Here is a 13120-nt window from a genome sequence, read left to right as displayed (position 1 = left end):
TTTTTCAATAAAAGGAAAACATGAAAGGAATAGAAAAAAAAAACTCACACTCCTTTTCCAAAAAAAAAAAAAAAAAAAAAAAAAAAACCTATATATTGCTCATAATTCCTTAACTGGGGTGGGACCTCATGACTGCCTACTCTTTCCATGATAGAATTCTGTCTGGATTGTCATTTTCAAGGATTTTGCCTGTTGTCACCAACATGTTGTGTCTATATGCAAAACTCCAGTTTTGTGCACAAGGTTTCACTGTCCTAGCCTACTGCCTGGGTCTCTTACATGCTCAGTCTCTCTACCACAATGACCCCTGAATGTTTTTAGGAATGGGTATGACATCAGTGCCCATTCATTGTCGATAGCTCTTCAGTTTCTTGCTGTCTGAACTGTGCTCAGCTGTGGGTCTTTGAGTTAACCATCACTGACTACAGACAGCTGCTTAGATGAGAGCTGAGAGGTGAATGATCTGTTTGATGTGTTCTTAAATATGAACAATCTGTTGGGTGTGTTCTTAAATTGGCTTTGTGAGTGCCTTAAGGAGAATATTTTATTCAAATTCACAATGATTTTCACATTTTAAATATGATTTTAATTCTTCTGGTGAATTTTAATGAAGTGTGTAACATTTTGTCATTTGGGCACATGTGGAATTGTTCCTATTGATTTGTAAAGTATTTTCACCATAGTAGGCAAATTGCCCCTTTGATTAAAATGTGAGTTGTAAGACTGTTTTCATTGTCTCCATTCTGATATTCATTTATTTATGGTTTTTGATGTTCAATATTAATTAAATATAGGACTGTATATATTTTATAAATATAAAACAAAACTCAATGTCTAAACATCTTTGATAAATGAAAAGATAAAGAGAATTTTAAAATTTATTTATTATATCTGGCATGAATCTACTTACTTGATTGCCTATATTTCTAAATTGATATGTCGCATGAATTCTAACATTTCAGTTTTCAGTAAAAGTCCCTTTATACCAATCCCAACCGATTATACCAAACTAAAACCAAAACTGATATATCATATATATGCAATATAAGGTATAGATTATTTTAATACTAATAAAACTATAATTTATTTAAATTATTTTCTGATCTTTCATTTCTGAATATTGACCAATATACTTTACTAGTTCTTATTTTTTTCCTCTGATTAAATAGAAACACAAATCAGAAGATATATGCAGAAAATTTCTGAACTTCTCCATGTTAAATATGTTCTGCTGATTTTCTGGTTTTTTTTAAATGATTATCTTTATTTATTTATTTTTATTTGTTTATTTATTGTTGCTTATTTTATCTATTTCCATTTCAAATGTTATCCCCCTTCCCAGTTTCCCCTACACAAGACCCCATCCCTTCCTCCCTTATCCTGCCTCTATGATGGTGTTCCCCCACCCATCCACTCCTACCTCAGCGGTCGATCATTCCTTTATCCTGGGCCATCAAGCCTCCACAAGACTAAGGTGCTCCCCTCCAAGTGATGCCAGATAATTCAATCCTCTGCTACATATCTGGCTGGAGCCATGGGTATCCCCTGTGTACTTTTTGGTTGGTGGTCTAGTGTCTGGGAGCTTTGGAGTTCTAGTTGGTTGATATTGTTGTTCTTCCTATGAGGTTGCAAATCCCTTAAGTTCCTAAAGTCCTTACCCAAACTTCTCCATTGGGATCCCTGAGCTCAATCCGATTTGGGGCTATGTACATCTGCATCTGTACTGGTCTGGCTCTGGCAGAGACTCTCAGGGGACAGCTATACTGGGCTCCTGTCCGTAAGCACTTCTTGGTCTCACCAATAGTGTCTGGGTTTGGTGTCAGCAGATGGGATGGATCCTTAGGTGGGGCAGTCTCTGCATGGCCTTGATCACTCATGTTCATGGGTTGGATGGATTTACATAGAAGAAATGGCCATCTTACCAAATGCAATCTACAGATTCAATCAATCCCTATTAAAATTCCAACTCAATTCTTCACAGAGATAGAAAGAGTAATTCTCAAATTTATCTGGAATGACAAGTAATCCTGGATATCTAATACCATTCTCAACAATAAAAGAACTGCTGGGGAAATCACCATTTCTGACCTCAAGCTATACTACAGAGCAATAGTGATTAAAAACTACATGATATTGATACAGAGACAGAAAGGTAGATCAATGGAATAGAATTAAAGACCCAGAAGTGAACCCATGCACCTATGGCCACTTGATCTTTGACAAAGGAGCTAAAACCATTCAGTGGAAAAAGGGCAGCATTTTCTTTTTTCTTTTTTCTTTTCACTTTATTAAAATACTGAGTTTATTTCATTTGTATATTTTTGTCTCCCTACTATTTCCACATCTGACCACCACTATTACTATGTCCTATCATAACATTCCATACATACTTAAAACAAAGTAAAGGGTGGAGTTCCATCCTTGAAAACTAAACAGGCATTTTAGACAACACATTCTCGGCAATTGAACCTGGACGACATTTATCAAACACAGTAGGGAAAGTTCTCACTTTGCATTATAAAAAGGACACAGCCAGGTAACAACTATTACAGAAATGAAGTAAGACAGAATATTTCAAACTGTTTAAACCCTTTTCTTAAAGAGACTTCCTCCACTGCCAGAGATCTTGAATAGCCTCCCAGTCAGTCATCCGGAAACAATTCTTCACATAATTAATGAACTTGGCTTCCACTTTGGGAAGAGAACAACGTTTTCAACAAATGGTGCTGATTCCACTGAGGTCAGCATGTAGAAGAATGCAAATCGACCCATTCTTATCTCCTTGTACAAAGCACAAGTCCAAGTGGATCAAGGACCTCCACATCAAACCAGATTAAGATGAATCTAATAGAAGAGAAAGTGGGAAAGAAATTCAAACATATTGGCACATGGGAAATTTTCCTGAACAGAACACCAATGCTCTAAGATCAAGAGTGAGTGGGCAGGCTGGTGAGCAGGTGGAGGGGGGAGGGGATAGGGGGTTTCCAGAGGGGAAACCAGGAAAGAGGATAGAATTTGAAATGTAAATAAAAAGAATTGACAAATGGGATTTAGCAAGCCTGGCCTGGTGGCACAGGCCTTTAATCCCAGCACTTGGGAGGCAGAGGCAGGCAGATTTCTGAGTTCGAGGCCAGCCTGGTCTACAAAGTGAGTTCCAGGACAGTCAAGGCTACACAGAGAAACCCTGTCTTGAAAAAATACCAATAAATGAATAAATAAACAAATAAATAAATAAAATAAAAGGGACTTAACAAAATCGCCAAGCTTCTGTAAGGCAAAGGACACTGTCAATAGGATAAAACTGCAATCAACAGATTGGTAAAAGACGTTTACCAACCCTATATCTGATGGAGAGCTAATATTCAATATATACAAAGAACTCAAGAAGTTAGACTCCCAAGTATCAAATAGCCCTATTAAAAGATGGGGTACATACCCAAACAGAGAATTCTCAACTTAGGAATCTCAAATGGCTGAGAAGCACTTAAAGAAATGTTCAACATCCTTAGTTATCAGGGAAATGCAAATCAAAACAATCCTGAAATTCTACTTCACACCAGTCAGAATGGCTAAGATTGAAAACTCAGGTGCCAGCAAATGCTGGCAAGGATGTGGAGAAAGAGGAACACTCCTCCATTGCTGGTGGGATTGCAAGCTGTTCTGGTGATTTTCATTTTAATCTTTCAACTAAATTATTTAACTATTTCAATTAAATCTTTAATTTAATAAAATGTAGCAATTTCATACCCACTGAAACACTAAACTCATGATTAGATGATAATTTTAATAATTAGCTAAATTCTGATTATAATGTAGATTTTTATGTTTAAATAAAAATATTATATATTAATGTATAATACAATTAATGTAATCCATTATACTCATTTTATAATTAGTAGAGCTATAATAATTAGTATAACACAAACTAATACTATAAATTAATATATATTATAAACAGAGAATTCTGCCTGAGACAGCTAATAGTTAAATAATACTGAGTATAAATTACCTCAAATAAAGTCATGTAAAGTTATTTACTCAAATCTCTTCTTCAAGGTACTTGTAAGTATATAGTTAAAATATAGTCAAAATTTATAATAAATCAAAGGCAAATATATATATATATAAAATGAATATGCATATGAGGTATAGTGGTGTAGCCCTATAAGGGTACTGTTTTAGAAGCAGAGGCAGAGAGAATTAGTTCAAATTTGAAACCTGTTGGGTGTACATAATGAGTTCCAGGACAACCAGAACTATATAGTCAATATTGATCTACACACCCACACAGTTCAACATCGAATAATTCACAAATATCAAAAGCAGAAGTCGTTGTACTGTTCTGAAGAAGTTAGGCTAGGAAGGAGTCAGGAAGAAGGCGGTAGTTCTTAGTGGTTATTGCAGTTATAGTTTTTCATGTTATTAGGAAACATACTATCACAACAAACTTTCTGATCCTTTGGCTCTTACAACCTTTCCACCACCTCTTTTGCAAGATTCACTAAGTTGTAGTTTTGGAAATGCTTACTAGATACACTCAATGATACTGGGATCCACAACATTACATAGAGATTGGATATATATATTGGAAATTTTATGTATTTACATTTCAAATGTTATCCCCTCTCCCCTCCTGCTCCCCCTGCTTCTGTGAGGATGCTCCCCTTTCCACCCACCCAAGCTCACCTCACTGCCCTAGCATTCGCCTACACTGGACCAACTGGGCTTCTCCTTCTACTGATGTCTGACAAGGCCATCTTCTGCTACATACGTCGTTGGAGCCATGGGTCTTCTGTGTGTACTAATTGGTTGCTGTTTAGTCCCTAGGAGCTGTGGGGAGTCTGGTGGGTTAGTATTATTCCTCTTCCTATGGGAAGCAAACCCCTTCAGCTCCTTCAGTCCTTTCTCTAACTCCTCCATTGGTGACCCAGTGCTAAGTCCAACAGTTGGCTGCAAGCATCTGGCTCTGTATTAGTCAGACTGGCAGAGCCTCTCAGGAGACAGTTATAACAGGCTCTGTCAGCAAGCTCTTCCTGGCATCAGCAATAGTGTCTGGGTTTGGTGTCTGTAGATGGATGGATCCCCAGGTAGGGCAGTTTCTGGATGGTCTTCGCTATGGTTGTGTTTTTCTGTTGTGGTATTTGGTCTTTGAAAGAGAATGTAGTTGATTAGTGTAAAGACTACATTTATTTCTGGGTATAAATACAAATGTTTCGAGGTTACTGTTGTGGACTATGCATGTTTAGAAAATCAGGGGGCTTAGATTCTAATCCAAAAAAAAAAACAAAAAAAAAAAAAAACAAACTTCACTAGCATTAAGTCATTAGTGAGACTTCAGGTACCAGGTATGGTTTCTCTAGTTTCTGTTTCCATTGTGGGCTTTAATTTTAACCCCTACTGGAGCTGTAGTGTTATTGTGCCATGCTGGTAATTGGTGTGATTTATAGTCATAATAGCTGGGTAAGAATGTTAATAACTTAATCTGTTTTGAAAACTTGCATTCAACTTCTGATACTATAAAAGTTAATTCTCAAGGGCATTCAGGTCAGTTCCAAATGAAGGACTTCTGGGTCTTGTTTCTGAAATGCATGGCGGCAGAAGACTATATTCTATTGTGTCTCTTAGCCAGTCCTGGCCAAAATTAAAACGAGGAGTTCTTATATCTGGTGTTAAGGATTTTGTTAGGTGGACTTTGGCTCTTGGAGGTAGCAGTCAGCCAGGATATGACAAACTCATTAAAGTAATATACACATATTTACATTTATATACTGAATTAAGTCCAATTTAGAAAAATAGTTAATTGTATGCTTCCTTTTTCATCCATCCTTATTGGTATTTTACCAATCTCTCTTCTTTTTCATTATCTGTTTCCTCCTCCCATAAGGAGTGCCCCATTTCCCATATCATATCAGTTGTAGCCTCTTATTCTTAATAATAAAAATGTCTTAAAACCAAAGGGAGGACAAAAAAGAAAAGGGGAAAAATATTCAGATTAGGCAAAATCTTGTGTCTGTGCTGTACTAGTCTACATCAGTCAGGTACAGAGCTCCAGCTGCTGAGCAAGGAGAAGTAGATTTGGAAACAGAGACAGAAGCCTGGTCAAGGAACTCTTTTAGCCAAATGTTCAAAGGGTAAGGAACCATTAACTTTTTAAAATTGTTAGAGATAATGTAGTCTCTGTCTCAAAACACTAGTCATTTAGCCAATTTCAGGTAAGAAATTATAAGTAATTTTGGATATACTTATTAATTCTTCTATAGGAAGATAAACTATATATTTGGAGCATCTCCTGTTTAGGTATTTTGTGTGTATGTCATAGGTTTTAGAGATTGAACTATTGAAAATAAAGAGATCCTTTTCAGAGGCTGAGAAATGTCATCCTTGACTAACCAGTAATCAGTGGCTATGAACATTTCCGCTTTGATTTTGTGTTTTGAATAACAAACAAATTCTATTCAAAATCCTAGGCTGCTCCTTTCTTTCCTTAGGGACACATGAGAGGAATACAAGTCTATATTTACGAGGTCCCCTTGAGCTCTGCCTTGTTTCTGGATGGAGATAATGTAAGGACTGTTTTCAGGTGGGGAAAGGAGGACTATGCTATATCTGTTTTGTTTGCTGAGCATTTTTATGAACCTTCCTGGAAGACATTTAGCCACTCATGCATTAAAATAAATCTATAATGTAAATTTAATTTGCTAAAAAGCTTATGTATAAATAACCAAACCACATTATAATCAGTATTTTAAGCTACCATAATTATGTGATGCTAGCCTGGTGAATAGGGCAAAGAATTGAATCCAAATGCCTGCGACATTCTGCCCTGCTGCTAACCGCATGCCTTCCTTCTGAACTTCTGAGGATGCAGTTTATGTTTTAGATATTTTCTTTACTTAGGGGGGGGAAAGGGAATTTACTACTGAAGGCTCTGACTTTCAATGTTCAGAATTGACATTTTAATTTAGCACCTGAACATCCATATTCATTTATTTCCACTTGCTATAACTAGAGTGACCTCTTGGGGAAAGAGGATTTTCAGGAGGTGTACTTTTTGTGTGACAGATGACAACAGGAGATTTACTAGGATAAATAAGCTAGAGATTTCACCTCTGCCTCTGTTACTGAGAGGGGAAGGTACATTTTGTATTTTCTCATGCTCATGACTACCATATATTAGTAAAATTGGAGTAGTGGTTCTGTGCATAACAATATAACTCCCTCCCAGGAAGCTCACAGGGACTAAACCACCAACTAAAGATCACACAAAAGGTGTGTTTGGGGGGAGGACCCATGGCTCCAACTGGATATGTAGCAGAGGATGGCCTTTTGGGGCGTCACTGGGAGGGGAGCCCCTTGGTCATGTGGAGGCTCGATGACCCAGGGTAGAGGAATGCTAGGGCACTGAGACAGGAGTGAGTGGGCAGGTGGGGGAGCACACTCATATAGGTAGGGGAAGGAGGGATGGGAAAAGGGGTTTGTGGAGGGAAAAGTGGGAAAGAGGATAACATTTGAAATGTAAATAAATTAAATACCCAATAAATAAAAAATGAAAAAGAGACCTGATAAGAATCCCTGATTATGCATATGTGATAAAGAATGAGGGTCCAACAGTCTAAGTTACAATTTACATAAAAATTACATAGATTGTATAGTATCTTTCTAATGTTGCTAACTTGCTTCTCTAGGGTCTTTTTATGACAGGGAAAAAATAAGAGAAAGATTTGGATAATACATTTTGTTTAAGAGCAAATTGATTCTTCTGTTAAATGAGGAGTTGGTACAGACACTCTTCCTGGGCCCTTGGCATGAACCCATGTTTACCCTTTAGAAACAACTTATCCAGTAGCCTGTAAGAGGCAATGAAGACACTGTCTTTTAAATATTTTCTGATAATGAGTTCTTGCTTCTGCTTATCAAGCCTGAGGTTCAGAATCTGAGGATCAGGATAGTGCTTCTCTTCATGGTTGTAATTTCTTATCACTCAGATTAAAGGAATATCCTAGACCATTATACTTTATAATCCTCTTTTATGAATCCTTTTAATTTTGAGGTTTAGATACCACAAACCAAGACATTCAGAAGCAACTGCACATGTGGGAGAACCAGAATATTTCCATGCATGACTAAGTGAAACTGTGCTCAGAAAAGAACTGAAACTGTATAAAATCTTTCAGGCTGACTCTCGGGAGATAGTCATAGTAATAAGACAACACACACACGCGCACACACACACACACACACACACACACACACACACACATGCACGCACACGCAAGAAAATACTGACCCAGAAATGGAGAGATTAGCAGCAAGAGTTTATACATCATCATAATAAAATTTTCAGTACTCAGTTAAAACTTACAAGGCATACAAAGACAGAAGTAGAAGACAGCCAAAGGAGAAGGATACGAACCAGAACTGAAATAAAACTCAGAAAACTGAAATAATACTTTCCTAATGTTCAAAGGTTTGTTTGTTTATTTGTTTACTTATTTGAGACAGGATCTCTCATACTTCTTACTGCTCTGGAACTATGTAGACCAGACTAGCCTTGAACTTACAAATCTGCCTGGCTCTTGCCTCCCAAGTTCTGGAACTAATGGAATGCACCAGTATGTCTGGCTTTAGAAATGATCAATGTTTTTTTTTTTTTAATTCAAGAAAAGGAAATATGAATGGTACAGAAATATCAACAATATAATTTAGTCTATATCATTATATGAAAATAATAATAAATTTATTCAAAGTTAATATGGATACGGAAATAATATATATATGAACTCTTATGTGAAATAATAGTGTTTAAATTGTATGTATACTATGACTATAAAGAGTAATAGAATGAAAAGTTCAAATTTCACAACTAAAATTCAGCTCTGTACAATCAGGAAAAAACTTAATGTCTACCAACTAATACAAGACCAACTTCTGTGACTTCAAGGTTGGTTGCAGTAATTTTTACTCTCATTGAAAATTGATATGTTTTCTCATTTTATAGCTTATACAATAGCATTTTGGGTCTTTTTTCTCTTTACCTGAGAATACATAATGATTATCAGAAAAAAATGTCTTAGGGGAATATTATAACAGTTCTGTTTACTAAGTGACAAAATGATCATCTTACTTTTTAAATGAATACATCTATTTTTAAAGAGATGGGGATTCAAGGTTGTGTCAAGTTGACAGTTTAACCAGTATAGGTCTTTTTTTCTTTTTAAACTTTTATTCTTACTTTTTGCCCCCTCCCTGACCACCCCCTGCATTTCCTCATCCCAGTCCTCCTCCCCACAGTTTCCAAGAGGATGTTCCCACACACACACACACACCAGGTCTCTCCAATCCCTGGGGCCTCAATTCTCTCAAGAATTAGGTGCTTCTTCTCCCACTGAGGACAGACCAGGAAGTCATTTTCTGTATATCTGGCAGGGGCCTCGGACCAGCTTGTATATGCTGCCTGGTTAGTAGCTAAGTGTCTGAGAGATCTCAGGGGTCTGGAGAAAAGGGGGACATGATCAGGTATGGGAGAGAGAGAGACAGGAGAGAAGCCCTGAGGGCTAGCAAACTCAGAGGGTGGGAGATGGGGTTGCGGGGGCTCTAAAAATTACCAGAGATCTGGGAGGTGAGAGATACTCTTGTCTGGCATAGTAATAGTATCAGGCCTTGTAGCCTCCCCTTGAGATGGATCCCAAGTTGGGCCGATCACTGGACTACTTTTCCCTCAGTCTCTTCTCCATTTTGTCTCTGCAGTTCTTTTAGACAGGAACAATTCTGAGTCAGAGTTTTTGACTGTGGGATGGCAACCCCATCCCTCCACTTGATGGCTTGTCTTTCTCCTGGTGGTAGAAATTCTCTCTCCCCACTGTTGAGTATTTCATCTAAGCCCCAGACCCCTGAGATCTCTCAGATCATCTTACACTTTTTCATTCTAAGAAAAATATTAGGGACTACCTTCAGAGTTTCTATAACTCCTGTTCACATCAACATGGCAAAATATGAGAAAATAATGATCAAAGTCTTTTTTTTTTTTCAATTTTTTTTGAATGAATTTCAACTTTGGAAGAAACAAGTTGGACAAAGTCACTGAGGATATGCAAGAAGGGTAATTGGTATACAAATTCATGCTTTCAATTTTGTGTGAAACAACAAAAATATATCAGGGTTGAGAGTAAGTCAGATTAATCAGGATGAAGACAGTTCAAGACAACTAGGAACGCCTATTTCCAACTGTAGGACTTTCTTGTTTCACCTAAAAAAAATGTAAAAAAGAAACCACTGAAGAGAACACGTTGAACTTGAAGGGTGTGGTGTAGATGCTGAAGAGATAGCACTCCACAGTTGATGACTGCTGAGGCGCTGGTGAAGAAAGGCTCAGTTCTGTCTATAGGGCGGGCCTCAGAAAACCTGACCATCCTCCAGTGAACACATACACAACACAAACTGACCATTTTTCCTTTCTGATTTTCCTTTTTGGTTTTTCTTTCTTTTTGTTTTTAGGTGGGGGGAGGTCAAATGGAGGGGACTGGGTAGACATGGAAGAACAAGGACGTGATTGTGACCAGCATGCATGTTGTGAAACTCCCAGAAATATCAACCAAAACATTCTGTGGTGGGAGAAAAGATTATTGTTATTACTGAGTTGCTTCTTAAATAATTTCAACAAAAATACCTTCTCATGTTTAAGATGTTTGAAGAGAGGGAAGGAACAGGCATTTCTGGGCTACCATTTCTCCGGCCAGGGGATATATTCAGTTTACTACTAACTGTGATTACTCAAATAATTAGCCAAGCATTATTGAAGTGAAATCTGGCTTTAAAATAAAACTGTGCTTTTGAAAACAATCAAAGAAGAATCCAAGCTTTAAAAAGTTGGCAGCTTGGGAGTAGAAAGAAAAAGAGTTCATCAAGAAAACTCTATTAAAGCCACCAACTTCCCCTTGCTTAAGGTCAAAAACTTACTCCATGTTGATGTATTATTATATTAAAAATGGTTTCCAACAGTCATCAGTTTTCTTACTCTTGTCAGGTTTATGCCTGTAGTCTTACTGTTTGATCATCATGGAGTTAATGGTTGTGAGTCAATGAATAATCTGGGATACTACAGTTCCAAAAGAATAAAGAGAGAAGGGAGAAAGGGTAGGCATGTGGTCAAAATGAGATTCTTTTGTATAGTTTTTACATTATGGAAGTCAATCCAGGATAATGCTTTTGATTTATAGTTGTAGGCAAGAAAATCGATCAGTAAAGTAAACACAGGCACATGAAAACTTCTTAAAAGTCAAAAGACTAAGAGAGAAACACAGGGGCAAGTTCCTCTCACAGTGTGTGTTTGGCTCCCTCCTTGAAGTCATAGTCTAGTCCCCGGTGATTATATTTCAAGGCAAATTAACCCCTGACATCTACCAAATGCATCAAGGTCAGAGAAGAACTGCCTTTTAATCACTTACTGAGAAAAGCATGCCATTCTAATTTCAATCCTTCAGAAGAGAAAGAATTTATCAAGATGTTGATGTCTAATTCAAGGGAATATATAAAGTATTTCTAATCTTCTGTAAGTCAAATACAAATAGGATGAACAGCCAATAGCTTCATGGTGCTTGAATAAATGGATGGAAAGACAGGAAATGGAAAGTAGGTTTAATTGTATTGAGTGTGGGTTATAAGCATGTTCTGCAAGTCCAAAACAATTAAGTCATAATTTTATGTGTTTGGTTGTGGGATGTATCTTGGGTCTATGAAGTTACTTACTAATGAATGTCAATAATCAATGTGTCTCTTATATTTATAGCCACAAATTGATGGTCAAGGAAATTTTTTTTCTTTCTTTCTTTTCTTTTTTTGGTTTTTCGAGACAGACTTTCTCTTTGTAGCCCTGGCTGTTCTGGAACTCACTCTCCAGACCAGGCTGGCCTCAAACTCAGAAATCCACCTTTCTCTGCCTCCCTAATGCTGGGATTAAAGGTGTGCGCCACCAACACCCAGCAGGAAGTTTTAAAATTTCCAAAACTTAGAAATCTAATTAATAACAAATCTGAGGTTTAAATCTGCATTTTATGGTACTTTTACTTTAATCTAAGGTGAGTAGTAATTACTTCACGTGTTACTTGATAAAAGCAACATAAGAAAGAAGTGTTTGTTCGGATGTAGCTTCAGGGGAGTCATTCCCTTATGACATGGCAGCAGGAGGGTGAGAAAACACCACAGCCTCCACAGGGAATCACAAAGCAATTCTCAGCCCACTTTCACCTTTCATAAAGACTAGGACAGCAGCCCATGAGATACTGTTGCACACCATTAAGGTACATGTTCTCAACTCAATTAACCTGATCAGTATAATCGATCCCTAGCAAACCCAGAAGGTTGTCTCATAGGTGCTTCTAGATCCTGTCAAGTTCAAAATCATTTTTAATTTTCACAGTGAGATTTTGAACTTTCCAGAAAATTGAGTCTCCAAACAAAGTGTTGAAATATCAGTCCCAGATTTATTTCCTCTCGGTCTAGTCATATGATATACTGTCCAATTTTGTTCACTTTTATCTCCAATATTTCTTGAGAAGCTGCTCAGTGGAAAATGTTCTCCAGGGACTTTGTGGCTTAGTAATGACCAAAACAAACATTATATTCATCTTCATTAGCTTTACAGTGTAAAAGAAATTCCACATTAAGCAAGTGCTTCTAAATATGAGGCTTCTAAGACAATTGTCTAGGAACTAACAGCTCAATAGACTAGGCTGGGCCACCTGTCTGATATGCCAATTAAGGACCAAAGTTACGCTGAAAAGCAGAGACATATTCAGTGTGACCACACCAGGAAGAGGCTACTGTTTCAATGTCCAATTACAGACATAAATTAGGGGATTAAAAGGATGGAGATATGGCTCAGTGGTTAAGAGCAGTGACTCCTCTTCCAAAGGTCCTGAGTTCAAATCCCAATAACCACATGGTGGCATACAACTATCTGTAATGGGATCTGATGCCCTCTTCTGGTGTGTCTGAAGACAGCACCTGTGTACTCATAAATAAAAGAATGAATACATCTTTTAAATAAATAGAGGTTAAATAAAGGAATAATTAGATCAGGGGGTACAGGAATGTATAAATGAGTAGTCTTTGTCAAGATAGA

The sequence above is a fragment of the Mus pahari genome, chromosome 1 (assembly GCF_900095145.1).
Source record: "Mus pahari chromosome 1, PAHARI_EIJ_v1.1, whole genome shotgun sequence".
NCBI lineage: Eukaryota > Metazoa > Chordata > Mammalia > Rodentia > Muridae > Mus > Mus pahari.
The sequence above is the reverse complement of the archived record's forward strand: the minus strand, read 5'-3'. Positions refer to the sequence as shown.